Raw genomic sequence first — 7671 nt, forward strand, 5'->3', positions numbered from 1 at the left:
GTCTCAGAGATAAAATGGTCTGGCTGAAACTGCCTTCCTTCCCACACTTCCCTAGCTGCTGGGTGGGAAGGGCCACCTTACTTGGTGTTTCCTACTTCTTCAAGGCTGTGACTTAGTTTTTCCTACCTTGGTAAAGTCACCTCTTTAAGAACACGTTGGAAACTTTGTCCAGGTCTGGTTGAATTAGCTTGCATTTTATTCTTACTAGTTTTTAACACCACATTTGTAAACTAGAGGAGCAGCAGAAGGCCTTGAGCTAACTGGAACTGGAAAAGAACCAGGGCAGGATGGTCAGATTCCAGACCAGAGATTGATTCGAAGGCGGGGGTGGGGGAGATATCGATGATGGGCTATTGATGTCAGATTGCTGCTTCCAGCCTCTGACACCCTGCATTGTTGAAGGCTGGGAATGTGTTCAGGGCTATATTTCTGTGTTCAGCCTGTTTCCTGCCTCCCTGGGTGTCCAGTTCCAGCCACTGGTGGTGACGGGACCCTAGACTGGACAAGTATTAGTGTATCTTTGTTGACAGTGGCTCAGTGTAGGATCAGTGTGGGTAGGACTAGTGGCTTTTGGGTTACAGGATTATCACACCGAGCAGAGTTTGGTGTAATAGCTAGGCCTTGCCTGATGCCAGAAATGACCATAGCTGGGGGACACAGGCATGCAACAGTCTCCAAAGCTTCCTCTGCAATCCTTAGGTCTGTTCCAGACTCCCAGGTTCAGCTGAGCTTTCCAAAAGTGTCTCTGGAGAGAAGACTTTCCTTGCACAAAGGCAGCTCTGCCCCTGTGCTGTCTGCTGAGCTTGTGACACCGAGACCATGGTGGAGCACCTGCGTGTGAGGGGTTTGTTCTGACCCCCTTCCCTTCACCACTGCAGGGCTTGTCCTCAGCAGCAGGATCTCTCAGCATCCTGTTTGCCATGCGGGGAAGACCCAGGGCCAGGGCTATTTAGCAGGAGCCTGCAGCTGGTAATTCCTGTTTACATCCCGCTGACCCTGGGGCTTTGCCTGCATCGCATATGGCAAGCTCTCTCCCATACCACCACACTGCCTGCCTGTCACGCAAGTGACATCGTACCTGACTGCTTCTTGGGTTCAAAGTGACCTCAGCCCACGCTGGACACCAGGCTATGTGGCAGGTGGGTCTGCGGACACGGCATATGTGCTGTACCTCCCTGGGCTGCCCTATGTCTGGCAGGTGCCCAGCAGGCACAACAACAAACTCTGGCTGCGAATCCTTCTCCCTTTCTCTCACTTTAGGAGAATTCACTTTGCAGAGCCTGGCAGTGTCCTCTGTGTTGCAGAAGATGGGGACTGGCTGGGAACAGCACCTGGGGGAACTTGGGGGAAGTTGTAGTTTCCTCTGGTCTAGCCCCTTGGACAGGTCCGTTAGCCACCTGTGTTTGCCTCTCTGTTGGAACCATGAATCCCTGCAGGCTGGGAGAAAAGCAGGGGGGCTTGAACAGCCTGTACTGGTTTTTTAACACTAGACCTGGTCGTCTAAGCCTCTCCTCAGTCTCTGTCCCACAGGAAAGTCTCATTAGGCAGGTGTCCAAGCTGAAGGATATTGTTCTGACCATTACATTTTGCTGGTTTTTTCTTCTAGAATTTGGAGGGGGGGAGTTTCTAAGAGTGCAAAATGGGGGTTCCCCATTGGCGACTCATTGCTTTCAAGCCACAGGCCAGGCAGAATGCGAGTGCAGCCGGGACACTCTCTGCATTGTGCAAACAGCTGCAGTTGCAATGGGCTTCTCTCAGAGCGGCTCCCAGCTTCCTCCCTGGACACGCACACTACTGCCTTTGTGCCCGCCGGGAGGCCAAGGACAAGCCCCCAGGCAAGACAGGGTCTGCAGTCCTCCTTGCTTGCTGAATATGGAACAGGCATCTGTGTGTCCTCTCCAGAGCACAGGCAGTGGTGGTTGGCACCCAGCACACAGGTCTGTCCCAGCCCTCCAGCCGTCAGGGCGTGAATTCTGCAAGCAGATTTATTAGCCTTCCATTTGCCCATTGACCTGCCAGCCTCCAGACCGGTGGTGACGGCAGCCCCGAGGATGCGCTTTAGAGGTGTTATCAGACGCCAGGGATGTGTCAGGTGTGCAAGGGCTTGCAAGCCCCGTGCTGCCAGGTCCCACAGCCAGGGCTGTGACCCAGAAGTAGTTTGTCGTACTCAGACTTGTGGCCCATAAGTGTCTTGGCTGTTTCCCTGCTGAAAACCCAGCGTGAGGGAGCTGCATACACCCGTGCAGTTGGGGGGCAGCATCCTCTAACACCTGCAGGGAGCAGCAAATCCATCAGTGAGCACTGAGGTTGTTTCTGCAGCCCAGCTGTGACTCTGAACACTACTCAGACTAGATCCTAGGAATAAGTTGTTGAAAGCCTTATTAGACGCCCCCCAGGTATTCATTCATCCCTCAAACTCCCTCACTTCCAAACTGCTGCACTTGGACTTGCCAGATTGCCCAGTGCTGCTTCTGAGTCTTTGCTTTCAAACCAGAGGCTTATATAAGAAGTGTTTTTTGCAGCAATGTCTATTTTTTGTCTGACTCAATCCTGAAATGGTTGAGAGTGGTTTGGACACGAATGTCTCGTGCTGGGTTTTGGAGGTGCAGCTCTTTTCAGACAGGGAAAAGAGGGTGGTTTAAGCTGTGTCTGGCTGTGGAAATTGCATGTTTGTCCAGTTCCTGGGCCACAGAGCTTGGGAGCTAAAGGGCAATGCCAATACCCATGAGTGCAGAGCATGTTGCAACTGGCAAGGCAAAAGCAGTGCTTTGTGATGGGGTTCATATAGTTGCTGTAAATGTGACTCATCTGCACGTACTTTGATCTCTCGTCAGGCTCAAAGGCCTGAAACCAGAGAGCAGATGGCTCATGACTGTGCCTTGACGTATTTTCTAGCAGTTCGGTCAGCTCTGTGGGTCAAACCACTGGACGTATGGCCAAGGCTGCAGGATAAAAGACCTGCTTAAACCTTTCCTCTTGAGAAAGTGCTGGGCAGGAGGCGGCTGTGTCCCATGCCTGTTCTGGGGACTGAGAAACAGTGGGACTTCTTGTCTATGAGTATTTTATTCTGATAGTTTTGGATGGAAAGATAATTGCGTCTCACTCCCCTGTGATTTGCTGGTGAACAGACTGTCCGGTTTTGCTCCACAAGAGGATTCTGCCCCCTTTGGAGGAAAGCACAGGACTCTTCCAGGTTAGTCAGAGAAATCTTACAAGTGAAAGGAAAATACTTTTCTTCTTGGCAAGGTGTCAGATCCATGCAGTACAGCCTGCCTTCAACGTGCCTGATACCATCAACACATACTTTTGAGGCAGTGAGTACATTAGCGGAGACAAAACTGGTTGATTTTGGCATGGAGAAGCCAGTGAAATCACCAGCCACAGAGAATGTGAAGCAGAGGTACAGACAGAGCAGGACTAGTCTTGGGTACCTTGTGCCTTCCCTGTTACACCAAGGTAAAACCCCACCCCTCTAGATCTGCACGCTGCAGTTCTACCAGCGTCTGCTTCTTTCTAGCCTTGTGTTCCCTTGTGGAGGACACCAGGCAACCCCTGCAATCCCAAAGTGTTGTGTGCTGCCCAGAACTGTCATTTGAACGTTCAAATACACGTTTGGCCAAACACCCACCGACCTACGGGCTGGGGCAGGAGGAGACTGTGAGTGGGAATATCACCGATCACCATGGTTCCTATCCTCTTGTAATAAAAATGAGTAATCACTGGGTAAACAGCATCTCTGGTAGCCCTACCTGGAGGACTTTTTGCTCCTGAATTTCAAAGGCTGAAAAAATCACCAGGGTGAGAAAGCTCTTTATGAAATGTCACAGAAATCCTCTCTTCTCCTAAAATGCCAGGCTGCTTCAAAGCTCCAAGAAACCACTTGGCTCCCAGAAGGATGCTCAGTGTGCCGCAGCCTGAATGAAGTGCCTGGCAGGACTTACTGCTCACATGAAGTAGAAAATTGCCTGCCGGTTGGCCCTGGGATGGTCAGGGTGCCCTCACTCAGAGACTGAGGGGCTTAATACTGGTGATGGTGGGAAGCCATCATATGGATGGATGGGATTTTAGGCACTTGAGAAAGTGTGGAGGCCTGCAGGATGATGGTCTTGCCTCCAGGATGGGGTAGCCTGATCATTCTTGCTCTGGCAGGTAGGAGAGGTTTCTACTTGGTGGCGTTGGCCTGTGCCCCACTCAGATGGGACTTTCTCATGGATCTGGCTCTGGTGATCAGTGTTTGTGGCTGGCTGCAGGGCTGCCCTTCTCTGGGGGTGTCCAAGGGCAGGCTGCCACTCACTGCCCACAGCCCCCTCCAGGAATCGGCTCCCTCTTGAAGCAAGCATAAGCCGCGTGCCGCATGGAAATTTGGTAAGCAACGCTATTCCCAACCCAGTGGAGTTTCATTAAGGCTAACCTGTAACGAGAGCAGCTGGCCCTGCCTAGCTGCCTGTCCCAATCACCCCTGCTTCTGCCAGCCACTTGGGCAGGAAGGAGAGGGCAGACAGACACGGCAGCCATAGGCAGGGTAAAGCTAGGGTGAACTGTCTCCATCCCCTAATTATGAACCCCTTTGTGGCACTGATTTGGTCCCTGACACTTACTCAGGGATGGGAATAGAGTTACAAACATCCTTAACGCATGCAATATGTCCTCCCCTCCACCGCCAGAGGCAGGTTTGCTTCGAGCCTGCTCCCCTGCCTGGTTTGTGGCCTGTGTCATCCCATGTCCCGTTCTTTCCTTGGGTTAGATCCATCTGTTTTCCAGGTATTTCACACCTGACTTGATTGAATTTCATCTGATTGATGTAATAGCCTGGTTTTGCCAGGTCTTTAAGGTTATCTGATGAATCTACTTTCTGGCATTCCTCTGGTCTTGTTTTCTTTGACATTATCCGTAATATTTGTAAGGCAGCGTAGCGTGGCTTCTAGCCCACAATATGGAAACATTGAATAATACGAAAGCCAGGACCGTTTTCCTGCTGTTCCTTTCTGTATGTGTCCTTCTAGTCTGATTGTAAGCCATGAATAGCTCTTGTCACCAGATCGAGGTGCTATTTTTGCACCAATTTTACACCCAACTTTCATCTAGATGGTATTTCCCTTTCTGACAAGAAGTCTGAATGGGATAACACAAAGTCTTCTGTGGAGGTCAAAATTATCACATCTGCTGCTTCCCCTTTATCTGTCAGATCTTTGAGAGAGGAAGTTTAAATGGTTTGGTGTAAAATAGTTCTTAAGAAATCCCAGTTGTCTGCTCCTCAGCCCCCATACTACACCCCTTGGTGACTCTGAGTTAATCCTGTGTGCAGGTCCATTTCCAGACACTGAAATATGGATCTATAACTTGTCTTCAAGCCTTTTAAACAGGATGCCGTGCCTCGTTCCGTGACATTTCCTTGGTTCCACTCTAGCCCTCCAGCAGTTCTTGGAGAGCATGGCTTGGGAACTGGAGACGACTCCTCCTCTGATAATGAGGTTTGCTGTAGCTCATACACATTTCACCTAGATGAAAGTTCGTGAACCTCTTCTTTCGCAATCCTGGCCCATTTCCCGACCCCTTTTCTGTTCATCGTCATGGCTAAATGCCGGGGCAAGAGTTTTGCTGTAGGTGCCTAAGAGGGAGACTGCAAAGTCTCAGCTAGTTATCTTTTTATCTTGGTGGTTTGTGGAGGGTAATTGATCCCTTCAGTGAGTTATTCAACTCTAGATTCAACTTTTATGTGAAAGTTAAATGCAAGAAAGGTAGCAGAGTCATCAGTTTCTTCCATTTGCTTTTCTCAAATGAACAATGGTGTGGTCTCAGCCCTTGGTCCTTCCTCTTCACCCTCCTACTGCTGTTTCTTATGCCCATCACTAGTTTTTCAGCATACAAGTTATCTTCTCACTGGTAAGCCACCATTGGCAAGGCAAACATTAGGCACAGAGCTAGTCAATTCAGCCTAAGGCCACCTGCAAACTTTTGAGCTTTGCTAATTCTCAGATCTTTCTTCTGCTCTTCTCTTTTCCTCTTTCCTCCCTTTTATAAAAAAGCAGCTCGGAGGTGATTGCTCCTTCAGCGCGGGGCTTTCAGCCTGGACATTAGGAACAAAATCTCCCCCAAGAGAAGAGGCAGCCTTGGGACAGGTCCTCCGAGTGGTGGTGGCTTGCTGCACGTGGGGGTCTCTGAGTGTTGGTCAGACAAAGCTGTCTGGCCTGCACCAGTGTTGGCAATAGTCTTGCTTTGAGAGGGAGTTTGGCCCAGAGACTGTGGAGGGCTGTACCACACAATGCTGCCATGGGTCTGCAAAAGAAAATACTCAATACTTACCAAAGCTGGGTTATTCTTCTGCATCAGGAACACATCTGCCTTGCACTTGGACACAGCAGTCCTTCCTTTTTCTCTGGCCAGGTGTTGGTGCCCTGTGAAGTGGCCCCATATTATTCATACGTACAATGGAAGCACAGCGCATGCAGAAGAGCTGACCTTGCATTCCTCCCTCAGGCCTGCCACTGCATTTGAAATAGCCTTACTGAAATGTCTGAACTTGCAGGCTTGTTGCTGAGCTTCCTGAGCACCAGAATTTGGGATTTAATAGCTAGGGCTGGGAATGCCTGCATCCTTTCCCATGGCCAGGACTGCCCTGGGTGCCCTGGGTGCTGGTGCCTGTTCCGTTGTTTGCTGTCTCTGCTGCTACAGCAGTAATTAGGATAAGGTATAATTATGAAGTTTGCCTTGGGACATATACAAGGCCACTGAGCTGCATTGTAAAGTCTTCTGGGTTTTCTGCTCCTTTTCATTCCATGACAAATGCCTGACCTCTGGTTTAAAGTGAGAAGCTAGTGGTGATGTAGGTATGAGGTGGCACTGAGTTCCTTGCTTCCTCCTTCATCCTCCAGACCTCTCCATTCATCTGGCCTCTCCAAAGTAACCTGTGGATACTCAAGATGTCAAATACCCTTGGCAGTTGTAGATGCAAACAAATTATTGTAGCTTAGGTGCCTGGTGGAGAAGCCAAGGCCAAAGAATCTGGAGTTGTGTCCTGGAGGCCAGCAGGAGATGGGAGCAAAGGTGCTCCAAACTTTTGGAGACACCCAATGTCATCCAGGCAGCACTCGTGAGGCCTTATCTCTTGCTGCCTCGCACAGAGGACTCATTGGACATGTTTTTGGAGGGTGGGCAGAAAGTATCCCATACAGATAGCTCAGCCTGGCTTTTCTAGCCTTTCACACCAGTACCTGCCTTTGGTGGATGAAGCAAGGGGCTTGCTCCCAAGGCACACCCCAAATCTGGCAGCAAAGAGCCAGATTTTCCAGGAAGTTTCAGACCTTGGAATGGCAGTTTACAGCTTGGTTCCTGAATGAAGTTGTGCACATCTTTGCTAACTACCACTGATACTCTTCCCTCAGCCCTCTGATTCACCCAGACTTACCTTGTTTTTGCATGCCAGCAATGCCTCAGGACCTGGGCAGTTATCAGAAGACAATGAATCACCTAAAACATCCGCTAACTCATTCTGTAGGAGCTCATCTTACTCACAGGACAAATTCCAGCTCTCAGCTGCTCTGCAGATTTTCTACGCACAGTGTATGCAGCCCTTCCCAGTCCCATTGTGGCCCATCTCAATGAAGGCACGCAGGCCCACATAGCTAGAAGACAAGGTCAGCAGCTGTAAACCTCGCACAGGGACCAAGGCTT

Source organism: Falco cherrug, chromosome 1 (assembly GCF_023634085.1).
Source record: "Falco cherrug isolate bFalChe1 chromosome 1, bFalChe1.pri, whole genome shotgun sequence".
NCBI classification, from domain to species: domain Eukaryota; kingdom Metazoa; phylum Chordata; class Aves; order Falconiformes; family Falconidae; genus Falco; species Falco cherrug.